This window comes from Jaculus jaculus, chromosome 7, assembly GCF_020740685.1.
Source record: "Jaculus jaculus isolate mJacJac1 chromosome 7, mJacJac1.mat.Y.cur, whole genome shotgun sequence".
NCBI lineage: Eukaryota > Metazoa > Chordata > Mammalia > Rodentia > Dipodidae > Jaculus > Jaculus jaculus.
The window spans coordinates 34,799,562-34,809,254 of NC_059108.1; positions in this window are offsets into that span (position 1 = coordinate 34,799,562).

Sequence of the window (9,693 nt, forward strand, 5' to 3'; positions counted from 1 at the left end):
CAGCCCAGACCTTGTTGATTGTGTAGGGGCCTGGGGGAGTGAGAATCACTGGTATGCTGTAGATTCTACACCTAGGTGCAAGCTAGCTACCCCTAGTGACCCCACCCCACCCCATCTCCCCAGCATGCTGGCAAAGAGAAGCCAGCACCAGATTTTGACCAGTCTTGGGGAACTGGAGGATCTCTTCCTCACCTGCTGCCAAACCATGTCCCCAACACACACTCCAGGACAAGATTCATTGTAAACCTTCTTAAGTGGGGCCATGAGCATTTCTACTTCCCAATAGAACAAGAGGTTTCAGAAACTGGGTTTTTCCATTGGCATTGCATGATAAGTTCTGTTCCAAGGGGACAAGATCATGTTAAAGATTCAAAGTTTCTATCAAGAACATTCTGTCATTTCCGGACAGTTATAAAAGAGACAAAAACATCCTCGCGTGGCTACCATGGGAACTCTATTTGGGGGGATCTTGAAGCATTTCCACATCTAAACATTTCATTTTGTTTACCATCATTTTCAGTCTGCACATTTCTTCAGTGCCATCTCGAATTAAACAAGCACATAAGATTTTCAATAACAGCAGTAAATGTCCTCCCAACCCAAGAAATTCCCATTACCGCTGTGTACCTTCATAACTCAAGTTTATGTGATGCAAATATCGGTCTTGAGAAATTGAATACAGGAGCTGGTCAGGAAGTAATCAGCAGGAAGCTTAGCAGTGGGAAAGAAAGCTGGGGCAGACCAGCCCTGGGGAGCAGGAGAGTCATTCCAAGTCATGAAGCCACTTCTGTCAGGGAGCTCGTTATTTCAGTCCATACCACTGTTGGATTTGTCTGTAGCAGCATTGCACAGTAAATCTGCTGTGATGCACATATAGCATACAATGACAGTGTGCTGTCGCGCTCTAAAGTATGATTAGCAAGAATGAGGAAATGAAGTTTTAATTTTACTTAATTTTCATTAAATTTCAGTAGTCATATGTGGCTACTGTCTACCATGCTGGACATCATAACTATAGTCTTTTTAAAAATATTTTTATTTATTTATTTGAAAGAGAAGGAGGGAAAGAAAGAAAGAGAGAGGGTGGCCTCCAGCCACTGCAAATGAACTCCAGACCCATGTGCATATGGCTTACATGGGTCCTGGGGAATTGAATCTAGGTCCTTTGGCTTTGCAGGCAAGAGCCTTAACTACTAAGCCATCTCTCTGGCCCTATAGTCTTTTTTGATTTTAGTCTGTGGTTTATACCTCACCAACTTACGTAATTATTCTAAGAAAGGGTGCATTAAAAAACATGGCACAAAACAAAGTAATCCAGTGCTCTCTTTAAGAAAAGGCTATTAGACAATGGTAGCAGCAGTAGTAGATGAGAGCTTTATAAAAGAAAACTGGGAAATGGGCTGGAGAGATGGCTTAGCGGTTAAGTGCTTGCCTGTGAAGCCTATGGACCCCGGTTCGAGGCTCGGTTCCCCAGGTCCCACGTTAGCCAGATGCACAAGGGGGTGCACACGTCTGGAGTTCGTTTGCAGAGGCTGGAAGCCCTGGCGCGCCCATTCTCTCTCTCCCCCTCTATCTGTCTTTCTCTCTGTGTCTGTCGCTCTCAAATAAATAAATAAAAAATAAAAAAATAAGTAAAAACTGGGAAATAATGCTCCCAGACATACTGAATGAGTTAGATTTCACTTATCACTAAATTGCAGAAAAGTAAGGAAAAAAGTAAGTCACACTGGAGGTAAAGTTGGAAAATGTAGGTGTGAATGTCTGGCTTCCCAACAGCTGTCAGTCCCTGAGAATGGTGGCCCTGCCTCAACAACAGGACAAAAGGCAGTGGTCAACACTGAGGCAGGAAAGTGACATAGTGACCACCTTGGGGACAGGCTCTGGGTCACACAGGCTCTTCCTCTCTAGGCAACATTGGGCCTCATACCTCAATTATGCCAGGTTTCCTCCTTTGAAAAATTGATTCAGTTTAGTTTATGCTTCATAGAGCTGTAGAAAAAAAATGCAATGGATGAGTCATAAAGCAGATTTCCTAGGATATACTAACTGCTTCACAAAGATTATTATAACAGTATCAAAGGTAGAGTCCTGACAACATTCAGGATTCTAGATTTGTGTCACTCTGTTCTGTTGGGATTTCACACACATTTCTCTCATATTCTTTTTTTTTCTTATCAGCTTATTAAGCTATAATTGACAAATTTCCATATACTTTAGATAAAATTTCTGTTTTGCTTAAGCTAAATTGACTGTGGCTTCTGGTCATGGTCATAGAGTTCACACATTATACGCCATTCCCATAGGGAAGTCTAATTTGTCTTTTTCCTCAGGCAGAAGTCTTGGCAAACTGCAAGACAGACCCCTGACCTTCCACAGACTAATGGGAGAGGATAGGTGAACTTGGCCTCAAAGGGCTGCCCAGCAGCTCCACCCTATTCTATTTGGGAATAACCCCCCCCCCCATAGAAACTGCATCACATGAGAGACCTCCTACTATTGGAGCTGGAAGTTGCCAGATTGCTATGGAATGCTATATCCTTGAGGCATGAAATAAAACTTGCTGTCTTGAAATGAGAGCATCTTTGATTGCAAGATCAACATTTCCTCCAGGAAGCAGTGGTGAGGACAGGGTGCAGGGAAAGAGTATCAGACCCAGACCCTTGCCTGAGATTCCAGTCCCTCCCTTCCTCCTGTCCCCAGTCCCAGCTGTATGTAATCCTGCCTCAGCTGCACAGGATCTCAGGAGGTGCTAGTGTGTCCTGGAGGTGAGAGGTTGACAGAAGCGGGGTGGGGTCCATCTCTGCAGCCTTCCAGAGGGCATCGCACATTCTGGCGTGGAACTTCTTGATGATGCAGCTCTTTGGGGGTCACCAATATTCCCATAAGTAACACCTCACCAATCCATAAATTCATTGGCTCACCAAGCTGGACTTGGGTAGAATTATAATGGGGTGCTAGGAGTTCTGGAAAGTCCTTGAACCCCACACCCTAAGTTTGTGTCTATTTTTAAACAAAGAATTGAATAAAATAAGACTAAGGATGATAATGATAAAATTATTATATTTAAAAAATTTTTGAGATAGAGAGAATGGGTGCACCAGTGCATTTCAGCCACTGTGAACAAATTCCAGGCGTGTGCTCCCCCTCGTGAGTATGTGTGGCATCGCATGCTTGCATCACTGTGTCTGGCTATAGGTGGGTAGGAGGATACCAACAGGTGTTAGGCTTTGCAGGGAAGTGCCTTAACTGCTAAACCATATCTCCAGCCCTTTTTAAATTTATTTATTTATTTGGAGAGAGAGAGAGAGAGAGAGAAAGAGGCAGACAGAGAGAGAATGGGTGTACCAGGACCTTCAGCTGCTGCAAATGAACTCCAGATGCATGCACCACCTTGTGCATATGGCTTATGTAGGTCCTGGGGAATTGAACCTGGGCCCTTTGGCTTTGCAGGAAAGTGTGTTAACCACTAAGCCATCTCTCCAGCCCAAATTATTATATTTTGTTTAGGGAAGTACAGAACCAAGGAAAGACACCCACATGGCTTGAGAGCCCACATGGTGGACCTGGAGAGGCCATGGAAAGGACAGAAAATAGAGTTCAAAGAGCTCCTACCATGTGGAGAAGGAGCCCATGTGGAGAAAAAAAGCTAGGGACTAGGGCCGGGATGTCTCCCCTCAGCTCAGTCCAGCTGGTCCAAGCCAAGGAAAAACCAGCAGCTGGAGGTACAGGAGAGGTCAGGCAGTGACCTTGTCCTCTTCCTTCTCACCCCTTCCTGGCAAACATATTTATAACCATATGTAGGTGGGCAGAGATGAGCCACAGGGACAGCTGACTGGTGAGGGCTAGAGGCCGTCTTGGGAAGAGGCCAAGTTCTGGGGTCTAAGCCTGACCAACCACAATGTTAGGACTGGAATCCTAGGAGAGACCTCCCTTCTAGGAGGGACCCAGGGTGTTTGTGGGAAAACAGATCTCGGTAAGACAGAAGAAGTTAGGTCAGGATCGCTTGGGACCTTGCAGAGTGTGAGGTTTTCTCTGGGCTGGGCCCGGGCCGCATAGCTCTTCATCCCCTGTAGCTCCCACACGGCAGGAGCTGCTTGAATTTTCTTTGCTCTTTTCTTTCCATGCGTTTGTTTCCGGGCCCTCCACGTGTGCTCTCTAGCATGCGGGTGCCTTTCCTTGGCCCTGTACTTCCTTCAATAAATATAATAATTTAATAATTATCATCCTCAGTCTTCTTCTTTATTCAATTCTTTGATTAAATTAGAAACAAACCTAAGGTATGGGGTTCAAGGACTTTCTTGGGCCCCTAGCACCCTGTTACAGTTGGCAACTCTGACTAAAGGACAATCTTGAGAAGGGAAATTATGATTATTATGTTACAGGAGAAGACAGGAAGCACGTTTTCTGGCTATGAGCATGACTTGGGGCATTTCTCCTGCTTCTCTCCATGGCTTGCTTTCTCTTCTGGCTGGAGGCTAAGATCATTCTCTCTGGTTAAGCTGAGGGAAAGGATGGTATTGCCCAGGCAGACTCAGATACCTGCATTTGAGAGAGAAAGAAAGAGGGAGAGAGAGAGAGAATGGGCATGCCAGAGCTTCCAGCCACTGCAAACAAACTCCAGATGCATGCGCCACCTTGTGCATCTGGCTTACGTGTGTCCTGGGGAATTGAACCGAGGACCTTTGGCTTTGCAGGTAAGCGCCTTAACCACTAAGCCTTATCTCCAGCCCTCAATTACTTTTTTTAAAAAAATTATTTATTTATTTGCAATCAGAGTGAGTGTGTGCATGTGAATATGTGTGTGTGTGTGTGTGTGTGTGTGTGTGTGTGTGTGTGTGAGAGAGAGAGAGAGAGAGAGAGAGACAAAGAGAGAGAGAAGGAGAGCGTAAGAGAATGGGCACCCCATGGCTTCCAGCCACTGCAAACAAACTCCAGATGCAGGCAGTAATGGTTGCAGCATCCAGCTAATTTCTTCTTCCTCCTCTCCTCCTCCTTCTTCCTTTTTTGGTTTTTCAAGGTAAGGTCTCACTATAGCCTAGGCTGACCTGGAATTCACTATGTAGTCTCAGGCTGGCCTCAAACTCACAGTGATCCTCTTACCTCTGTCTCCCGAGTGCTGGGATTAAAGGTGTAGGCCACCGTGCCTGGCTAATTGCTTCTTTTAACAAAGTTCTGGAAACTTCTTAACTCTAGTCTCCCCACTATGCAGAAACTGTATACCCATAGCCAAGTACAGTTCCAGAAGATAATAGCTAATGGGTGTCTGCTTATTAAAGGAATACCATGGGCTGGAGAGATGGCTTAGCGGTTAAGCGCTTGCCTGTGAAGCCTAAGGACCTCGGTTCGAGGCTCAGTTCCCCAGGTCCCACGTTAGCCAGATGCACAAGGGGGCGCACGTGTCTGGAGTTCGTTTGCAGAGGCTGGAAGCCCTGGCGCGCCCATTGTCTCTCTCTCCCTCTATCTGTCTTTCTCTCTGTGTCTGTCTTTCTCAAATAAATAAATAAATAATAAAATTTAAAGGAAAAAAAAGGAATACCATGTATTTAATGTTTCTAGCTTATATTAGTTTAGATGGAATATAATCAATGTATCTATAAGAGATGGAAATGTGCCTAGGGCTTCCAGTGAAGAGACAGATGTTGCACTTCCCTCCTCTGAAACTCTGAGATTTCTCTGATGGTAGCTAACAAGAATTCTGTGACTCCCAAGCTCGACCCCTTTGGACAATGTATAACTGCGTTATCTCAGGAGACAGCTGCCTGCACTTAATCTTATCTGACAGAACCCTACACTCATGGATTATTTTCATCGTCTGATTAATTCCTCTAACATGCTGAGCATGTGACTACAAGAGCACTCAAGCAGGGACCCAGAGGAGAGTGAGGAGTGGCCACTTTGAGACAGAGCTGGCTTCGCTGTGGACCTGAAGGGTTCGCTCTGGAACAAGCTCTTCCTTGAGCTTGGTGATGGGGAAGGAGAGCAGGAATGGTTTCCCAAGACATCTACTCCTCTCAAAAGCATGAGGCCATTTGGTTTGTATCTCATTGCGAGGAAAGCCAACAAATCCTCACTGGCAGGAGGCACCTGGGAAGCATTCCTTGCTGGATGGCTGTGGGCCTAGTTGGGAGTGGAGCTGGTAGGAACCCTCACACACAGGAGCTGGCCCGTGTCTGGGTTCTCTTTGGCTTCTCTCTCCACCTGTGGGGGTAAACTCATCTATACCTTGTTCATGTGCATCTGGTCAACTGGCTTCATCTTTCTTCCCATTTGTGGTGGTTTGATTCAGCTGTCCCCCATAAACTTAGGTGTTCTAAATGCTAGGCTCCCAGCTGATAGAGATTTGGGAATTAACACCTCTGGAGGAGTGCATTGTTGGGGGCGGGCTTATGGGTATTACAGCCAACTTCCCCTTGCCAGTGTTTGACACACTCTTCTGTTGCTATCGTCTACCTTATGTTGGCCAGGGAGTGGTGTCCACCCTCTGCTCATGCCATCATTTTCCCCTGCCATCGTGGAGCTTCTCTTCAGGCCTGTAAGCTAAAACAAACCTCTTTTTCCCTGAAGCTTCTCTTGGTTGGTTGGGTGATTTCTACTAGCAATGCGAACTGGACTGCAATAATAAAGTGGTACCGGGAGTGGGATTGCTGCTAGAATCCTGACTGTATGGCTTTGGCCTTTTGGAGCTGATTTCCAAGAGGAATATGGAAGGATTTGAAATCTTGGCCTAAGAGATGGCTTGCAGTGCTATAAGTACAGCTTCATGGACTATTCTTGTCAGAGTTGAAAGGCCTGAATGCAGTAAGAATTATGGACTGTGAGATCTGGCTTATGAGGGTGAGAAAGAACTTTGTTTGGACTGGGCTAGAGGTAAGTTGTGTGAAATGCTTGGTGTTATAACTGTGTCCTGAGAAGTTGTGCAGGGTTGCTTTGAGTAGAAATGAACTGGTGCAAGCAGAGGGAAATGGCACAGAAAAAAATTAAATCTTTAGGCCTAAAATTCTGCCTGTTCACCTGCAAATTGAGAGATTACAACCTTTGAGATTGGGTCAGCTGACCTGCACTGGGGCAACAGGAAGAATGTAGACTCTTTTGAAGGGGCCTGAGTGCTCAAGGAGTGTCCTGTTCTTCAAAGTCTACTTTATTCTCCCCTGGATTAACAAATTGGCACCCTACCTGGTATTGTGGAGTATAAGACATTCAGGAAAGAGAGGGTTGTTGAATTTGCAACACAGTCTTGTGTTTTGGAAATGGCCATGGGCAGTGTGAAGCAGGTTTACTGGTTGCCTTCATGGAGACCCCATGGAACCATAAGGTTGAACCATGGGCTGAAGTGGTTACCCAGTGGAGCTGCTGGGACAACAAGATGGCTGCTAAGGAAAGCTGCCAGCCCTGATAAAGTTTTCCAGGACTGTGAGTAGCCTAGCTGGAGGGGTGGAATTGAAATACCAGAGACTTGTTGCTGGTTATAATTATTGGACTTGGAGATTTGTCACTAACTAGAGATGCTGGACTTGGAGCTACAGAGTTTGGTGTTTTCTCTGTTTTAAATCTTGTATTGGTTGAATATTTCTTTGCTATGCCATCTTTTGTAGTGTGAATTTTTATTGTGTGCCATTATGTTTTTTTTGGGGGGGGATTGTTTTTTGGTATTATGGCTCAGTTAAAAGACCTTGGATTACAAGGATGTTTGAACATCATTGGAATTGATAAAAACTATGGGGACTTTTAAAGTTGAATGCATTGTATTTTATATCACATATGGATATGAGTTTATAGGGGCCAGGGACAGAATGCGGTGGTGTCCCCCATAAACTTAGGTGTTCTGAATGCTAGGTTCCCAGCTTATGGAGATTTGGGAATTAATGCCTCCTGGAGGGTGAGTATTGTTGGCGGCGAGCTTATGGATATTATAGCCAGTTTCCCCATGCCAGTGTTTGGCACACAATTCTGTTCCTATGGTTCACCTTATGTTGGCCAGGGTGTCATGTCCACTCTCTGCTCATGCCATCGTTTCCCTCGGCCATCATGGAGCTTCCCCCTTGAGCCTGTAAGCCAAAATAAACCTCTTTTCCCACAAGCTGCTCTTGGTTGGGTTTCTACCAGCAAAGCAAACCTGACTGCAATACCATTCTTTATGGAATCCAAAACAAAGAAAGAAAAGAGGCATTCTTGATACTATTTGCCATCTCTGTAAATAAAATTATATTTCTGGGGCTGGAGAGATGGCTTAGCAATTAAGGCACTTGCCTTCAAAGCCTAAGGACCCAGGTTCAATTCCCCAGTACTCACATAAAGCCAGATGCACAAGGTGGAGTATGCACCTGGAGTTCATTCAAAGTGGCTGGAGGCCCTGGTGTGCCCATTCTCTCTCTTTCTGTCTACCTCTTTTTCTCTTTCTCCAATAAATAAAGCAAAATTTAAAAATGTTAAAAAATTTTCCACTGTAGGCCTTTCCTGCTTCTTACTAAATCAGAGGGACAGGGCTGGTAAGATCTCCACCAATCAGGCTCTCAATTTAAAATATTACCTAGCTGGTCTCAAACCTTCCATTTGGGGAGGCCCCGACAGGCAGACATCCTGCAGGGTAGCCAACAGGTACGGAGGGGTCAGGACAACTACAGTAGAACTGGCCAGCCTTGGAGGTGATGATGACTTAAGTAGTGGCCAGACAGACAGACACCTGGATGGCAGGCGTGAAGCAGAAAAGGAGTCGTGTGCCAGGGAGATGGAGCTCAATGCTTCTCACACTGAGGTACTCACCCCACCTACGTGGGTACCTGAGGGGAGCTGCCTGGGGGCTGCAATCCTGCGTGTGTACTTGATCTTCAGATGTCAGGGCAGGAAAGCTCCAGCCCCCACCTGGGGTAGGAGGCTCAGGTTCCAAAACAACAGCACTGAGCACCATCCAGCTGTCCTTGATTACTCTTGGACAAATTTCTGGTATGGCAGGTACACTGATTAAAAAAAAAAAAAAAAAAAACCTGGGGCTGGAGAGATGGCTTAGTGGGTAAGCACTTGCCTGTGAAGCCTAAGGGCCCCAGTTCGAGGCTTGATTCCCCAGGACCCATGTTAGCCAGATGCACAAGAGGGCGCACATGTCTGGAATTCGTTTGCAGTGGCTGGAGGCCCTGGCGCGCCCATTCTCTCTCTCTTTCTCTACCTGCCTCTTCACTCTCTGTCTGTCACTCTCAAATAAGTAAATAAAAATGAACAACAACAACAACAAAAAACCCTGGTGGCTGGTCTGCAGCTCAGTGGCAGCATGCTTGCTGAGCACACAAGGCAGAATCTGGTTCAATCCCTGGCCCAATAAAGGAGAGAGAGAATTAGAGCAGGAAGATGAGGAGAAGGGTGCGGAGGGGCGGAGGGAGGGCGGGAAGAGACCTAGACAATCTAGACAGTAGATAGGAAGCTTTCTACCCCACGCATTCGTACCCCGCCCCCAGCACCAAGGCAGTGGCACTCAATATCTACGTGCCACACCATCCCCAAGCAATGACCTCATGTCTGTGGGTTGAGACTGGACTCAAGGTGTTTTAAAGTCCCTCCGCTTTGGCCCGTGCACAGCCAGGGATTGACTTGTCTACCCCAGAGCACCCATCACCACGAGTGCTTGACACTGGCTCCCAGCGCCCTCCTGTGCTTGGCGTGGTGACACCAGCCACCTACCTGCCTGAGCCATAATGACTATTT